The sequence below is a fragment of the Balaenoptera acutorostrata genome, chromosome 11 (assembly GCF_949987535.1).
Source record: "Balaenoptera acutorostrata chromosome 11, mBalAcu1.1, whole genome shotgun sequence".
Taxonomy (NCBI): Eukaryota; Metazoa; Chordata; class Mammalia; order Artiodactyla; family Balaenopteridae; genus Balaenoptera; species Balaenoptera acutorostrata.
In genome coordinates, this window is record NC_080074.1 from 102,865,067 (window position 1) to 102,883,966 (window position 18,900).

Below are 18,900 nucleotides of genomic sequence, written 5' to 3' on the forward strand. Positions count from 1 at the left end.
GTTCAAGGGGAGAGGATATAAGCTTTGCCTCTCAATACAAGGAATGGTGAAGAATTTGAGCCATATTTAATCCACCACAACAGTGTTATCACAATTTTTAAAATATGGTTATATGTATTGAAAAAAAAAAGACAGAAGGTAGAATAGCCCTGGTACAAGACATTTAACCAAATGTCAGAAGAGGAAGGATAGCTAATCTAACAAAGACCCGTATAGACTTTTCAGTGCTATCCTCAGCCTCATCCCCAAACCCAGAGCAAACAGAGTGGCTCAGATGTCAATAAATAAAAAGAAATGACATGGATATTATGCAGACATTCTACAGAAGTTGAGTGAAAGAAAGAGAAAAAAAGGAGGGAAAGAAAAAGAAAGGAAAGAAAAGAAAAAACAAAGTCAAAGGAAAGAAAGAATCATGCAAAAGACAGACAACTAAGCCAGTTTGGAAGAAAACAAAACCCAAGGAAAAGAAGGAAATCATAAGTGTTACACACTAAGAAACAACCTAAAAAGAACATGTGTTCAATAAAAACAAGAACTCAAAGATGAGATGACAAAACAATATAATAAGACAGAAGAAGAAGAAGAAGAAGAAGAAGAAGAAGAAGAAGAAGAAGAAGAAGAAGAAGAAGAAGAAGAAGAAGGAGGAGGAGGAGGAGGAGGAGGAGGAGGAGGAGGAGGAGGAGGAGGAGGAGGAGAAGGAGAAGGAGAAGGAGAAAGAAGAGGAGAAGGAGAAAGAAGAGAAGGAGAAGAAGGAGAAGCAGCAACATCAGTGGGGGGAGGGAGATTGTAGAGCAAGGAAACAAATAGAGAAGCAAAGTAAGATCATTACAGAATTAATAGATAAGAAACAGAATAGATATGCTGCATATGAGAATATTTGTTAATGGAAAGGCTGAGCCAGTGCCAGTGAATACAGAAGATAAAGACAAGAACTAAAAGCAATTAGAGAGAAAAGAACAGATATGAAGGACGGTGAAGACAACTCAACGTAAGATATTTGGTATCCCTGAGGTAGAGAAGCCAAGAAATGAAATAGAATACTAAAGATATAATACAAGAATTTTCCCTGAAACACAAGAAGAATCAAATCTGCAGGTTGAAATAAACACTCTGGTTCCATGAGAAACTGAAGCTTCGACACCAAGAAATATCCTGTGAACTTGTTAAACCTTAAGAATTCTTCATACATCCTGAAGATGATATAAAATGTTAAATCAATTAATATAACTCAAGTATTTTAAATGGTTAAACATGTAACATGATATTGTACATCAACTATAATTTTTTGAAAAACTGAAAACAAATGGTTAAACAGTGCCTGACACTTAGTTCTTTCAAGTATAAAATCTAGGCATAAAAAGCAATTCATCTACAAGGAAGAAAAGTCAAGCTGACCTCAGACTTCCAAGAGCATTATTTAATTGATAAATAATAGAGCAATATTTACAAAGTTTTGAGGAAAAGAAAATGGTACCCAAAATTATAATCATCGAGAAGTCATTTAGTATAAAAGCCAAAAAAAAACCCCAGAATTTATCAAACCTGAAAGAACTTAGGAAGACAACACCCAGAAACTCTACCTGGGATGGGGGGAAGCTACTTTAATAACATTTTACATATTAAAATATGAATCCAAATAAAAATTCAGAAAAGGAGAAACAGCTGAAAGAGTACAGGTGGTAAACACTAATACCATTAGATACTGACTGAAGACTAAACAATTGTAGAACAAATTTTGACAATGTAAAATTAATAATATAATTAACAAAATTAGGGAGTTGTGAGGAGAGCACAGACACATGAGAGATACTGATTACCTTATTTTTTCATAGCATTTACCCAATCGAAACCGCCAAATTTAAATCAGTAAACAAAAAATAGATAGGTGATGATTCTAACCTCTTAATGTTTTTCATAATATTTTCATAATCTATTTTCTTAAATGTGGAAGGATTTTATCAAAACAATATCTCTTGTGCAAATGACACATTTAACTGAAGTTCACCAATTCCCTCACCACTTTCACTTCCATTAAATCCAAGTAATAACGAATTAAAACATTTTTGTGTGAAAAGTAGAACACGTAGTATGATCCCATTTTTGTAAATATACTTCTGTTAACATTTCTACCTATTCTTCTGTCTATAAAGACACACATGGAGATAACTACCATAGTGTTCATTCAAGGGTGGAAATCCATGGGTGGCAGGTTTTTTTTTTAACTTTGTTCTTTTAGCTTTATTCTTTGTTCGTGTTTTACTTTATTTTCTTAAATTATTTATGACTAACTTATTTTCACAAAACAAAAAAAAAGTGTTCAAGAAAGGAAGATCAGAAGAAAATACACTGAATTGTTATCAAATAATTATTCACGTTCAGAGAGAGTATGGGTATTTTTTTTTGGGGGGGGGTATTTTTTTACCTCTCTACTTTTCTATAGTTTCCAAAGCTGCTCACCTTTCAGATCTCGGTTTAGCCTTCATCATTTCCTCCTGGTTATTCACTGACCACTATGCCTGGATGGGACCCATTGCCGTACCTTCTCCTGGGTCTGTGTTCCACCTCTACTGCAACATTTATCACACTTTAATGAGACTTATAAAATTGTCTTTCTTCGCTGCTAGACAGTAACCACTTTGAGAGCAGAGGTCAAGTCAATCATTTTTTTTCTGATAAAGTATCAAATAGCAAAGCTACTCAATAAATATTTATTTGATAAATGTACATGCTGAAGTTATATCACACAGCAAATATTATAGCAGCACACAGCAATTGCTTTCTATTATATAAATTGAATCCTCTGGTTTTGCCAAACTTATCAAGCTGTAAGGTACATGGACAATGGAAGGAGAAAAAAAATTTTTTTTAAGAATTAATTTGTTTAGAGCAGCTTTAGGTGCACAGCAAAATTGAGAGGAAGGTACCGAGATTTCCCGTACATTCTTTGACCCCAACATGCACAGGCTTTCTCATGATCAATATCCCTCACCAGAGTGATACATTTGTTACAAATGATGAATCTACATTGACACATCATCATCACCCACAGTCCACAGATTACATTAGAGTTCACTCTTGGTGTCCTTATAGAGCCTCTGGGTTTGTACAAATGTATCAAATGACATATATTCATCATTATAGTATCATATAGTATTTTCACTGCGTTGCCCTAAAAATCCTCTGTGCTTTGCCTATTCATCCCTCCCGCCCCTAATTCCTTGAAACCACTAATCCTTTTACTGTCTCCATAGCTTTGCCTTTTCCAGAATGTCATATAGTTGGAATCACACAGTATGTAACCTTTTCAGACTGGCTGCTTTCACTTAGTAATATACATAGAAAGTTCCTCCATTTCTTTTCATGGCTTGATAGCTTATTTATTTTTAGTGCTAAATAATATCCCACTATCTGGATATACCACAGTTTATTTGTCCATTCATCTACTGAAGGACATCTTGGTTGCTTCCCAGTTTGGGCAATTATAAAGTTGCTATAAACATCCATTTTCAGGTTTTTGTGTAGACATTTGTTTTCAACTTCTTTGGATAAATACCAAGGAGTGCGATTGCTGTATCATATGGTAAGACTATGTCAGTCTTGTAAGAAACTGCCAAACTGTCTTCCAAAGTGGCTCTACATTCCCATCAGCAATGAATGAGAATTCCTGTCACTCCACATCCTCACCAGCATTTGGCACTGTCAGTGTTCTGAATTTTGGCCAATATAGTAGGTGTGTAGTGACATCTTATTATTGTTTTAATTTGCATTTCCCTGATGACATATGATATGGAGCATCGTTCTGAATGCTATTTGCCATCTGTATAGCATCTTTGGGTGAGGTTCAGGTCTTATGCCCAATTTTTAATCAAGTTGTTTGTTTTCTTATTGATGAGTCTTAAGAGTTATTTGTATATTTTGGATAACAGTCCTTTATCAGATGTGTCTATTGCAAATATTTTCTCCCCATCTGTGGCTGGTTTTCTCATTCTCTTGACTTTGTCTTTCTCAGAGCAGAAGTTTTAACTTTAATGAAGTCCAGCTCACCAATTATTTCTTTCATGAATGATGCCTCTGGTCATGTATCTAAAAAGTTATCACCAAACCCAAGGTCATCTAGGTTTTCTCCTATATTATATTCTAGGAGTTTTATAGTTTTAAAGAGAAAATCATTTTTAAGTTCAAAATGTAGCCCTTGATTTCCCATTTCCCTGATTGGAGAAGACAGTCAGTCACACATTAGCCCTGTAAGTCCTCCTATAGTGAAAGCCTTATGATTGGAACAAATGGCAAAACTGGCAGTGATATTCTTTTAAATTTTTTCTTTTTGTGGTCCGATAAACACATCATTTTGCTCTTGAGTTTCTTAATTAATCAGCTTGGACCATCACCCTATGGCCCTTCCTATTAATGTCTCTCCAAACTTTAAAGGAGTGTCCACACTCTCTACTTTCATCCCCTCATTTCTTGTTTTGCCCTCAGTTCACACAATCTGGTCTCCAATCCTACCCTGTTGAAGCAATTCTTTGCAAAATCATGAATGAAGAATTGCAAGTCTGGTCCCTGAGCTTGTGTGTCCCCTCTTCAGCACTTGGCATGGTTCTTCATGCCCTCTTTCTGGAAATCTTGCTTCCTCGGACTTTTCGCAAGACCCCACTCTCCTTTTTTTTCCTCTCCTCATTCCTGATAATTAAGAACACACACTGATCTTGACAGGGAGCTGAAGACTTCCTCTTTATTCCAGCCCTGGGAATGGAATCTCAGATGTGAGTCAATAACAAAATGGGCTTCTTCCTCTGAGGGGTATACCCTGGGGTCCTGATGCTAGCAGCTGGAGCTCTTTAGTAGAAGGAATAAACTGTAGCTGGAAGTGGCATGGGGTACATCACATCATGCTCTTCTCTGCCACTAAGATCTCTTTTGTTCCTTCCCTTCCCTCTCTGCCTCCTTAGACACCTGGTGGGCATCAGGACAGGGCTGGAGGGAGGAGAGACCAGATCAGCTCTGCTCCAGCCTCTCAGAGAGGGGTCTTCAGTTCTTCCCTTTATTTAAATGTTTTCATTCATTTCCTTCTTCGGGGATTGGAGAGGTAAGACCCCAGGGATCAAGGGCAGAATGGAAGCTTAGAGGAAAGAGGCCAAGAAGAAGCTGCCTTTGTGTCAGTCAAGATCTCAAGCTAAAGTTAGTGATGCCCTTGAAGCTCACACACCGCCTAGGCCCACTCACCGGTGTACAAGTTCTGGCTCCTAATAAAGACGGTGCATTTGCCTGTGGTGTTTTCTGCACATCTTCAATCGGGAATCCACTGCAATCAAAGGTAGTTAATCCAGGAATCAGGAACACAAGCGTCTCAGCCAAAACTCTCTGAGTAACATTTCTTGATCTCTGTGGTCAGCTTGCTAAATGTCGTCATCCCCCAGATACCCAGGGCCCCCCTTTGCCAGTCCACGTGTTCTCCCTTGGTGGCCCAACCTTAAGATTGCTTCCACTACCACCTGCATAAAAACAACTCCCATGTCTCTACCACCAGGCCTGATCTCTCTTCCCCAGAGCCACACACCTCCCAAGGCCCCCCCAAACCCACCACCCCCGAACTCATCATATCTCCTACCAAACCTACTCCTTTCTGGTGTTCTCTAAACTGGGGATGATTTTTTTTTTTTCAGATAAATCTGATTCTTGTATGCACAGCGTACAGGTGTGAAAGCCCTCCAATCCTGGGCCCAGGCTAACAAATGCATGAGGAGCAAAATCCTGTGTGACCCCCTCAGTGCTGTCCTCCACTCCCATCTCCCTCTTGAATCGGCTCCATCCCACCCCCAGACCAGGGACATAGCTGAACCTGCCCCTCGGCCTCCAGCGGTCCCAGTTCACCTTAATCCTCCCAGCTCCCGCAGGATTGCAGTTTCCTGTTGACAGAATCACCCACCAGGCTCTGCCTGCCTGCATGACTAAGTCCCCCTTCCGGGTCTTCCTCACCCACATCTTCTGATGCTGTCCATGGGGCTCTGGGCCTAGCATAATGTGGGCAACACCCACGTTACCCATCTTCTTCAGAGAGGGCGGAGGTGGCATCAATGCCTTGGCATCTCCTCACAGCAACCTTGCCAGCACTGCCCTGCACAGTTCCAGGGACAGACAGATGCCACCCCATCTCCAGCCAACCCCCAGGGGCCCTGACTCAGCTCAGCTGAAGACACATGACTCAGAAACACAAGGGTCACCCTTGACTTGACCCCCCGTGTACAATCAATCATTTCTTCTTGTGAGTCTTCTTTCTAAAGATTTCTCATAACCCTATTTTTTTTCTAGCTCCAAATGACCACTGTTTTAGTCCAGTCTATTACCATTTCTCATCTAGAATATAGTTGACGCTTGAACAATGTGGAAGTTAGGGGCACCAACCCCTTGCACGGTCGAAAATCTACGTATAATTTTTGACTCCCCCAAACTTAACTGCTGATAGCCCCCTGATGCCCAGAAGTCTTACTGACAACATAAACAGTCAATTAACACATATTCTGTATACATATTATGTGCTGTATTCTTGCAATAAAGTAAGCTAGAGAAAAAGAAAATGTAATTAAGAAAGTCATAAGGAAGAGAAAAGACATTTACAGTCCTGTAATGTATTTATCGGCACCATAAGTTTACAAGATGAATTGTCCATCTGTACCTACCTCAATATTGTCTTATATGATACAAAACACTGTAGATGTTATACGTGTTACTAACATTACTAACACTGGATATCAAAATGAAAAGATAATGTGAAAAAGAAAGTCACATTTTACAGGTATAACAATGCACTCACTGATAACGAAGAAGCAGCAATAGGATTGCTTTATAGTCTCCTAGTGTAACCAACACCGTTACAAAGTTATAAAATGGTAAGAAAACTAAGACATTAATTTCATATTAAATATCACTCAACTTATGCCTCTGTAGGAATAGACTAGTATCTACAAATATGAAAAGATATTTTATGCATTCATGGCAAGACTTTTTCTGAATTTTTTCAATATTTCTAGACTATGCAATTCATCTGCAAGTTTTTTCAAATTGTCATGAATCTCCAAAAATTTTTCCAATATATTTATTGAAAAAAAGCCACGTATAAGTGGACCCACGCAGTTCAAACCCATATTTTTCAAGGGTCAACTGTATTGTTAAGTTTTTCTAACTGGCCTCCCTACATACAGTCTTACCCTTCCTCAGATTTATTCACCACACCGCTACTAGTGATCATCTTAAAACCCACATTTATTTATTTATTTTTTTGGCCAGACCACGTGGCTTGTGGGATCTTAGTTCCCTGACCAGGGATGGAACCCGGGCCTTGGGCAGTGAAAGCGCAGAGTCCTAACCACTGGACGGCCAGGGAATTCCCCTTAAAACACAACTGTTATCCTGTTGATTCCCTGCTCAAAATTTCCAGGGTGTCCCCCTAGGCTGAGGCTATAATCTAAATTCCTTAATATGTCATCCAGGTGCATGTGTAATCCATCTCTGTCCACCTTCTCTCCTCGTTTCTCACTGCTTCTCACCTCCTTTTATACTGTGGTTAGGTTGAAATTCTCACAGCTCTCCAAAGATGCTATGTTCCTCCACAGCCCTGCATTTCCACATGTGATGTCCCCTTTTACAATAATCTCTCCTACAGCATGCCTTGCCCACGTGGCTAACGCTTCCTCCTTCAAAACTCCACTCCGCTGTTGAGTCTTCTGGAAGGCCAGCCTGACGTCCCCTGGTCAGTTTCGAGGCTCTTCCTGCTGCTTCCCAGAGCTCTCCAAACACAGCTCCCTTGTGGCCCAAGTCACACTCAGGGTAGTTTTCTCTTTAGCAGGCACAGGAAGGCAAGAATAGTGTCTTCACCCACTTACCTCTGAACCTACCACAACAGCTGGTATATATTAGGCACTCAGTATATATACTCACCGAATAATTGGATAAAGATTCAGTCCACCTCACCTTGAAAGCCCTTCATGGGGGTGGGAATGGAAATATAATACAATATGCACACACTAATTAGAAACCACTGGGGGCCAGAGAAGCTATAAGGAATGGGAGGGAAGGTTGAGGACCTACTATGAATCGAGCACTTTGCATATGAGGTAGACAGTATATCCCCATTTTACAGACATCTTCACTAAGCTCTGAGACCACGTAACTTGTCCAAGATGGCAGGCAGTAAGAGGGCAGAGGCTGGAAACCCCGGATGTATTAATCAGGGAGTCGGAACACCCACGCTCTATAGCCCATCCAAAGAACCTGGTATGTACCACCTCACCTCAGGATTCCCTAGTTGAGGAAATGGGTACAACTCATTGGCTGTGAGACATTGGGTCAGTCAATCACCACATTTAGGTCTCAATTTTCTTCTCACCTATAAAATGAGGGTACTAACCCGTGTCACCTCCAATGCAGAGCTGAGAGCTGAGGTGAAGCTCTTTTTTTTTTTTTGAATTTTATTTTATTTATTTTTTTATACAGCAGGTTCTTATTAGTTATCTATTTTATACATGTTAGTGTATATATGTCAATCCCAATCTCCCAATTCATCCCACCCCACCCTGCCACTTTCCCCCCTTGGTGTCCATACGTTTGTTCTCTACATCTATGTCTCAATTTCTGCCCTGCAAACCGATTCATCTGTACCATTTTTCTAGGTTCCACATATATGCGTTAATATACGATATTTGTTTTTCTATTTCTGACTTAGTTCACTCTGTATGAAAGTCTCTAGATTCATCCACATCTTGACAAATGACCCAATTTCGTTTCTTTTTATGGCTGAGTAATATTCCATTGTATATATGTACCACATCTTCTTTATCCATTCATCTGTCGATGGGCATTTAGGTTGCTTCCATGACCTGGCTATTGTAAATAGTGCTGCAATGAACATTGGGGTGCATGTGTCTTTTTGAATTATGGTTTTCTCTGGGTATATGCCCAGTAGTGGGATTGCTGGATCATAGGGTAATTCTATTTTTAGTTTTTTAAGGAACCTCCATATTGTTCTCCATAGTGGCTGTATCAATTTACATTTCCACCAACAGTGCAAGAGGGTTCCCTTTTCTCCACACCCTCTCCAGCATTTGTTGTTTGTAGATTTTCTGATGATGCCCATTCTAACTGGTGTGAGGTGATACCTCATTGTAGTTTTGATTTGCATTTCTCTAATGATTAGTGATGTTGAGCAGCTTTTCATGTGCTTCTTGGCCATTTGTATGTCTTCTTTGGAGAAATGTCTATTTAGGTCTTCTGCCCATTTCTGGATGGGGTTGTTTGTTTTTTTAATGTTGAGCTGCATGAGCTGTTTATATATTTTGGAGATTAATCCTTTGTCCGTTGATTTGTTTGCAAATATTTTCTCCCATTCTGAGGGTTGTCTTTTCGTCTTGTCTGTAGTTTCCTTTGCTTTGCAAAAGCTTTTAAGTTTCAGTAGGTCCCATTTGTTTATTTTTGTTTTTATTTCCATTACTCTAGGAGGTGGATCAAAAAAGATCTTGCTGTGATTATGTCAAAGAGTGTTCTTCCTATGTTTTCCTCTAAGAGTTTTATAGTGTCCTGTCTTACATTTAGGTCTCTAATCCATTTTGAGTTTATTTTTGTGAATGGTGTTACGGAGTGTTCCAATTTCATTCTTTTACATGTAGCTGTCCAGTTTTCCCAGCACCACTTATTGAAGAGGCTGTCTTTTCTCCATTGTATATCCTTGCCTCCTTTGTCATAGATTAGTTGACCATAGGTGTGTGGGTTTATCTCTGGGCTTTCTATCCTGTTCCATTTATCTATATCTCTGTTTTTGTGCCAGTACCATATTGTCTTGATTACTGTAGCTTTGTAGTATAGTCTGAAGTCTGGGAGTCTGATTCCTCCAGCTCCATTTTTTTCCCTCAAGACTGCTTTGGCTATACAGGGTCTTTTGTGTCTCCATACAAATTTTAAGATTTTTTGTTCTAGTTCTATAAAAAATGCCATTGGTAATTTGATAGGGATTGCATTGAATCTGTAGATTGCTTTGGGTAGTATAGTCATTTTCACTATGTTGATTCTTCCAATCCAAGAACATGGTATATCTCTCCATCTATGTGTATCATCTTTAATTTCTTTCATCAGTGTCTTATAGTTTTCTGCATACAGGTCTTTTGTCTCCCTAGGTAGGTTTATTCCTAGGTATTTTATTCTTTTTGTTGCAGTGGTAAATAGAAGTGTTTCCTTAATTTCTCTTTCAGATTTTTCATCATTAGTGTATAGGAATGCAGGAGATTTCTGTGCATTAATTTTGTATCCTGCAACTTTATCAAATTCATTGATTAGCTCTAGTAGTTTTCTAGTGGCATCTTTAGGATTCTCTACGTATAGTATCATGTCATCTGCCAAGCGTGACAGTTTTACTTCTTCTTTTCCAATTTGTATTCCTTTTATTTCTTTTTCTTCTCTGATTGCCATGGCTAGGACTTCCAAAACTATGTTGAATAATAGTGGTGAGAGTGGACATCCTTGTCTTGTTCCTGATCTTAGAGGAAATGCTTTCAGTTTTTCACCACTGAGAATGATGTTTGCTGTGGGTTTGTCATATACGGCCTTTATTATGCTGAGGTAGGTTCCCTCTATGCCCACTTCCGGAGAGTTTTTATCATAAATGCGTGCTGAATTTTGTCAAAAGCTTTTTCTGCGTCTATTGAGATGATCATATGGTTTTTATTCTTCAATTTGTTAATATGGTGTATTATGAGATCAAGTGGTCTCGCCTTGAAAGGCACCATGGGTGTGACAGGTGCCTGACGGCTGCCATAAAGTCATGGTGAATGGATGAATTCCTCAAAAATAGAAGAGCATGCCAAAGGAAAAGACCACGTGCTACTCAACACATCTGCGCAGGGAGGGCTGGAGTGATGATTGGTTGATGCCCTTGGGTCTGGGATAGGCTGGTGGGGACGGCTTCCTTTACGAGGTGGGTGGGCTCCATTGTGAAGGGAGGGAGCCCTGTGTTTTGAGGAAGAGAAGGAAGAGGAAACAGCTCAGGCAAACCTCAGCGCTGGTTGAGAGCATGGGACTATGAAACTGGGTTCGACAGAACAGATGTGGCTTCCTGGAGTGGGAATCAGAAATCACTGGAGGTAAAGAATAATCTGCCTGGAGTTGCTTCCAAAGCAGAGCCACACCCTTCGCCCATGTGTCCCCACACCCTCAGGAGAAGACTGGGCAGGAGCCATGGTCCCACCGACAGGTAGCCAAGTGGGGGGCGCCGAGATGGGGTGCTCTCGCTGACATGGTCGGTGATGCCACTAGCCGTGGGGTAGGCTGGGACTTGAACCCAGGTTTTTGTTTTGTGTTTGTTTTCATTCCAAGTTCAGTGTCCTGCCATCACATCAAGCTCAGGGAAGAACTCATTGCTTCATTCAGTAAATACTTAATAATCTCCTAACATGTGCCAGGTATTGGAAATAACTCTGAAATGACAATGGCTCTGAAGGTCACCTGTGAGGAATTCTGAGAGCAGATGAGAGCCATGTGGGAATCGTCTGAAGCTGCAATAGGAGATTGGGGTTTGGAAAAGGAACCCTAACAACAAGAAACATTTACCGTCTACCAAGCGGGGCTATGTGACCCCTTCCCATGAAATTAAGTACCACATATGTCATAGTATTAAATCGGGTTGACTATCTAATGAGGCAGGTACAATTATGACCTTTTTTCTAAACTTTTTATTTTATATTGGAGTAGAGTTGATGAACAATGTTGTGTTAGTTTCAGGTGTACAGCACAGTGATTCAGTTATACATATACATGTATCTATTCTTTTTCAAATTCTTTTCCCATTTAGGTTGTTACGTAATATTGAGCAGAGTTCCCTGTGCTATACAGTAGGTATGACCTCCTTTCTGACAGGTGAGGAAACCAAGGCTCAGAGCGGGGAAGTGGCTTGACGGGGTAGAGAGCTCGGTTTCTGGCCCGAACTGTCCAACCCCAGGACTCTGCTTACTGCAAGCCACACTGAAGACAAGTGACTCACACAGGGAGAGGGGGCAGGGGGTCCGAGCATGGAGCACGGCGGGAGGTGCGAGAAGGCTAGGTTCTCGCCTCTGCCTGTGGACTCCCACCGCCTCCCCATCATGCGGGCCGGAGAATCCTGTCTGCCCCAGCCCCACGCCTCAGCAACCGTGACGTCCAGCAGCCTGAGGGGATGCCTGCCTCCGGAAGACCCGGCTTCCTGCTTTCTGATGAACCCACAACGTGTCAGGCCGGCTGTCCCAGCTTCAGCACGCAGACGACCTGACCTTACAGGCTGGGGCTGAATCACCGGCCCCTCAGCTAGAAATAGCCCTCGCAGAAGTGTGTGGAGGCCACGTGTACACCGGGAGGGGAGGGGGCAGGGCAGTGTGTCCAAGGAGTCCCAGGACCCCGAGATAACACGGGTCCGGATGTGCTGCGTCCCAAACACAGTAGGCTGGCCTTGGTCACAGGCTCCAAGGAGGTGAGTGGGCACCAGGATGTCTGCTCTCCGACGTGGGCTGCGTGACGAGCCCCAGGCATCCTGCGAGGGCGGGCTGGGTTCCGATGGGCAGCCCTGGAGCGCCAATCAGATCAGGCAGGCTGTGCACGCACACACACACACACACACACACACACACACACACACACACACACAGAGAGAGACTCTGCAGTCCACAGCTCCCACTGTTCTGCCCTGAGCACAATCCCAGCTTGACAAGCATCCCTGTCTTCTCTCTGGTTTTGGTCAAAGGAGCAGAGTGGGGTATTAGGAGAAGGCGGTAGCCCGGCAAAGCCCGGCAGGCAGAGCAACGGAGGGTTCTACACTTTGCTCCTTCTTCCCCACCTAGAAGAGAACAAACATCCAAAGTTCACCCTGTAGAGCTTGTTCCCAGCGTACCAAGTCCCCCCAGCTCTCCCCTGGTGTTGTTCTCTGCCTACCATGTCCCCATTCCAGCAATTCAGTCCCTGAAAACAGGAATGTTCACAGGACGGGGGCGGGGGAGGGGGGGTGTCGTTGGCGGAACTCTGAATTCAAAGCAAGACGGCCGGGGTCTGACTCCCTGTTCTGCCACAGTCGAGGCGTAGAACCTCGCACAAATCCCAGATTGATCCTCAGTTTCTTCATATGTAAAATGGGATTCTTATTCTCCTACGGGGTGGTCGGGAAGATCAGATACGAGAATGCACGTGAGGTTGTTCTGTGAAGAGTACTCCGTTAGGAAAGTTCTTTGTAAATGTCAGGGGGGCTTCTGTTATTACACAAGACTTGGGGCGTGGGGACCAGTCCTGGCTTCACTTCAGATCACCATGGGAACGCCGCTGAAACGTCTCCTGCTGTGACACTGCCCTGGCCTCCTCCCTGAGGTTACACGTGGGCCCAAGTAGGTGTGAGAAAGCACTTTGTCACTGAGGTCGTTTTATACCTGGAGCAAGGTCATACCTGATGACCTTGGAACGGGGCTTCCCAATTGTCTTCACATGGTGGCCGACATAGAAGGTGACATCTGTCAGCACACTAGATGCCCATCCCCCTAGGTCCCCGCCACTGCAGCCAAGAGTCAACGGCCCTGCACACCTGCTACCCCTGGGGACTTACAGGATGCACAGCTCAGGAAAGCTCCACTTCGAATTATAAACTTCTTTTAAAAAAAGTGAGATTGGTTGGTGGAGGTGTGGGAGGTACAGATTGAAAAACTTCACACTGAGAATCCTTATTCAAAAGCTGTGTCCCCTGTTCCTCCATCCCCACTCCCATGCTTCCCCAGCAAGTCTGACCTAAGTCTCTGGCTTTACTCTGAATGGAACCAGCACAGCCCTGTTCTTTTCACCCAAAGTGAACCCTCTGTGAAATCACTCCCGCAGCCTGGGACACACAGTGTCGTCTTATCTCCCCCGAGCTGTAGTGGTGGCGGCCAGGAGAGGGTTTCCAGTAAGAGGGGTGTTAGCGGAAAAGAGGCGGGGGAAGATGTAGGGAAGGAAAGGGGACTTGAGGCTGCAGCCACTGGCCATTCTATGTCCTCTGCTGTCAAGCTCTTCTGTGACCTTCCCTTACCCGGGGTCCCCAGCGAAGGCATCTGCAGGGCTTTAGCCCCTCTTTGTCCTGCAACATAAGCTTTGTTCTGGCACCAAAGGAGAGACAGCAGAGGCATGGATTCTGTGATATTACAGAAGCCCCTGTATTTCATTGGGGAATGTGTAATGAGGGTTTTATTTATATATTTGGATTTCCTTTTGAGTACATCTATTATAATAGTGACCTATAATATTAAATTATAAAAAACCACAGTCCTATGTATGATATTAAATATTAGATTAGAGGCATCTGTAGAATCTGTAATTTAAAAACTAAGTAATAAAGATCAGAGAGGAAATAAATAAAATAGAGATTTAAAAATCAATAGAAAAAATCAACAAAACCAAGAGCTGGTTCTTTGAAAGGATAAACAAGATTGACAAACCTCTGGCCAGGCTCACCAAGAAAAGAGAGAGAACCTAAATAAACAATATAAGAAATGAAAAAGGAGACATAACAACTGATACCACAGATATACAAAAAACCATAAGGGAATACTATGAACAATTATATGTCAACAAATTCGACAACCTAGAAGAAATGGACAAGTTTCTAGAAACATACAGCCCACCAAATTGAATCACGAAGAGATAGATAATTTGAACAGACCGATCACTGGAAGTGAAATAGAATCTGTAATGTAAAAAACTAAATACTACAGATCAGAGAGGAAATAAATAAAATAGAGATTAAAGGTGTCTGCCTTGCTTGAGCTGATCCCTCATCCACTGTGGACATTATAAGCAAGGCAGTGGGAGAGAAACAAGGCCACCAGCAGAGAATGTAAACACTTCCAATCACTGTCTACATGTGGGCAACTCCCAGGCAACCAGGTCAAGTGTAGCAGGTGATAAAGCACACAACGCGGGAGGGGGTTGGAGGACAAGACAGTGTGCAACCCTCAGAGAAACTCTCAGACTAAGACATCCGGGAGGGACTTCAGAGACTATTTCATTCACCATCCACCACATCCCCAGTTTACAGGTGGGGAAACAGGTCAGAGGGAGGACGTGGTCCCTCAGTTTGCACGCACAGATTTCAAAAGAAACAGGTTCCCTCTGACGGGGAAGCTGATACACATGACGGGGGCGGGTAAGGGATCTGCTCGTGTCTTACCTAAAGGAACGAAAGGTAACTAGTGCACACAGGGAGATAGATGCTGTTCTGGCACATTTCATTTCTCTGACCCTGGAATGAATTGTTCCAGGTAGTGATTACATTTTGACACTGATTCAGGCAAACACCATGGCTGAGTTTTGTTCTCACTCTTTTGAATATACTTTCTTTTTTAGAGCAGTTATAAGTTAACAAAAAACTTGAGCAGACAGCAGAGAGTTCCCATATACCCCCTTTCCCACCCTACACACAGTTTCCTCTGCTACCAGCAACTTGCATTAAGCCGTACGTTTGTCACAGTCGATGAAGCAATAGTGACGTGTGATGATTAACGAAGGTCCAGAGTTTACGTGAGGGTCCACAGTGTGTCGTGAGTTCTGTGGATTTTGACAAACGCACCATATTGCATTTCCATCATCACGGTCTCCTACAGAACAGTTTCACTGCCCTAAAATTCCCCTGCACTCCAGCTCTTGGCTCTGGGTGCCCTCCCAGTGCACAGCTCCCCTCACTGTCTCAGACGGTGGCCAAGGACCACCAGCCACAGACAACAGGGTGCAGTGCGTGCACGGTACACTGGCAGGGCTGGTCCTGCCACTAAAGCATTTGCTCCCGAGAGATGCGCCTGTCCTAGGAAGACTTCCATCTCCTGCTTCTCCTCACCTCCAGCCACTCCCCCTTCCACGTTCTCACGACAGCTTCCTCTCAGTCACCGTCTAGCAGAGCCCCTCCCGCCAAGTTCATTTCTGTTATATTTGAGATTCCACATATAAGTGATATCATACGATATTTGTCTTTCTCTGTCTGACTTACTTCACTTCGTATGAGAATCTCTAGGTCCATCCACGTTGCTGCAAATGGCATTATTTCATTCTTTTGTGTGGTTGAGTCGTATTCCATTGTATATATGTACCTCATCTTCTTTATCCATTCATTCAAATGTAGATGGAAATTTGGGTTGCTTCCATGTCCTGGCTATTGTGAATAGTGCTGCTGTGAACATTGGGGTGCATGTATCTTTTTGAATTGTAGTTTTCTCTGGATATATGCCCAGGAGTGGGATTGCAGGATCATATGGTAATTCTATTTTTAGTTTCTTGAGGAATCTCCATACAGTTCTCCATAGTGGCTGTATCAATTTACATTCCCACCAACAGTGCAAGAGGGTTCCCTTTTCTCCACACCCTCTCCAGCATTTATTATTTGTAGACTTTTTAATGATGGCCATTCTGACCGGTGTGAGGTGGTACCTCATTGTAGTTTTGAGTGGTGAAGTTCTTGAAGTGACCTGCTAGCACTCCTCACAGGACTGTCAGAGCATCAGATGGGATGCTGGGGGTGTGTGTGCATCGTAGGTTGGGAAGAGCCAGGCAGAAGCAAACGGTCTTCTGCCCAGAGCATCGTCAGCTCCTTGAAGAGCAGGATTGTGCTTTTTCAGTCTTAGGCTTCCCTAAAGACTTTCTGCAAAGCACTAGCCATAAAACAGGCTTTCCATAAACAGTTATGTGTGGGTTGATCGGATGCATTAGAGGAAGAGAGAATAGGATTGGATATTAGGAATGGAGCTTTAATCATCAGGAGAACAAGACACAGGGTGGCATTTTCAGGAAGGCTTTAGTTCTTCCCCTATGACCATTCATCCTGGAGGCTTAGACATCCATCTGCCTGACCCCAGGAATTGGATGGGAAAGATGCCAGGGAAACCACTGCTGAAATGATGGAGCCAGAATCGTGAAGAGGTGGGAATGGGGAGCAGAGACCTCCATCTGCAGACGGAGCTTTTAGACAGAGTCCAACAAAGCAAAGAAAACTGTGGCCCATCCTGACACCACCGCCCCATCCCCTGGTCTTTCTTTTACCAAGATTCCTCGAAAGTTTTTTCATCATAGTTGAACAGCAGTCAAGACAACCTTTTTTTGGGGGAAAATTGTTGAAAACCTTCACATGGAGAGAATAGGACCTTGGGAGAGAATTCTCTGCACCTTCTCAGAGAGGATTCTGAGAAAAAGTCAGGGAATGAGGGGAAGGAACGAACTTGTGGGAAGACAGATTCGTCTAGTCCCCAGGCCATATTCAGAGCCTCGATTCTATGACCGTACAGGCAGGCGCTGGACCGGAAGTCCTCCACAGAGCTCCCGGGGCGAATTCTCCCAACGCCAGGGCACGTGTCCCCGCCTGCTGCATCCCAGGCAACATGGGATCCACGGACAGGGACACCCAAAAACCACAAGCCACCGGCCTCGTCCTGAGCTTCCGGTCCCCATCTGGTGCCAGGGTTTCACACCTGGCTCCCAAGGTCACACGCTCCCAGATCCTCCGACCTGTGCAGTGACAGCTGATGCCCTCCAGGGGCCAAGAAAAGGAGCCCACTTACCCTGGGCTCTGTCATCCTCACCCTCGGAAGCTTCTGAGGAGAGGCCACAACTACAAGGCTCAGAGCTCTGTACGGACTTAGCATTCAGTGCTAGGACTCCCCAGAAAAGCCCATGTACATCCTAGGCTGGAATCCTGGAAGGGGATGGGCGGTGAGATGCGGCTCGGTCCCTGTGTATTGGCTCCAGGGCACAGGAGGGGTGCAAAATCTGTTCCTTGATAAGGACTGTAGAGTCAGGCTTAGGGATTACAATCTCTCAGGGAGCTTTGGAAACAAGTGCAGAGTCCCACCTTCACTCAGCAGGGCGAAGGATGGTCCTGGGGGAGTTACGGTTGTTCTCCCGGGCAGCCAGGTTGGGACCCCCCGGCAGGGAGTCTAGCCAGGAGCTGGAAGGTCTGCCATCCCTGCTATTGGGCAAATCCTTACCTCCAAGCTCAATGTTTCCTTATCTCAGGTGGGAAGAATTACTCTGAGATGCTTGTACCTTCCTTCACTCTCACCAAGCGGGGGATCCTTCCTCTCCCCGAAATCAGCCTACTCCCCTGGGAGGTCCTCTGCCTTCAGAGCCACCTGCCAGGCATTCAGGGTTGGTGGGGAGTCTTTGGAAGTGACGTAGGCCGGTACATCAGTTCTCTCTCCTAACAGGACATGTGGAAGTGGCCAGGGAGGTTCCAACTCCAACCAGTCTGGGACCAGAGCGCGTGACCACATCCTTCTCTCAAGACACCTGCCCTGCCCCCTGCAGCACCTTGGCAGCTGCTGGGAAACCCCTCTCTGACCACCCTGCAAGTCGCCCTCAAGCCCCTTTGCCCCCGAGTCCTCCTTGACCACGGCGTCCACCCACCGAGGTCTGTCCGTCCTCTGGATGCTCTGGCATGTCGCACCCGTCCTGGTCATCCAGCGCCTCTCACATGCTGCCTTGTATGGAATAACGTCTTCTCCGCTCACTCGCGTCGTGGGCCCCTTAAGGATAAGTTTGCTCTGCTTTGTATTCTGTGGTGAATACATGTACGAACCATTCCGTGACTGTTACTAAAGAAAGCTGTCTCACACACAGCATTGAAGTGTCCTAAATCTTCTCTCTAACCTGGAGGGCCAGCACCCTGTGTCTTAGAGACACATCCTGGGTCCAGGCGAGGAGCACTGTGCCCCTGGACCTGTCTCTCCTGCTCTTGTGGCTTCAGCCCCAACATGTGGGGGGCTCAGGACACCCAGATTCAAATCCAGCCTCTCCTGGCATGAGCTGCACATCTTTGGGTGTGTTATTTAAACTGTCTGCGTCAGCCTCGTCATCTATACAGAGGAAGTAACTGTACCTATCCAAAGGGTTCTT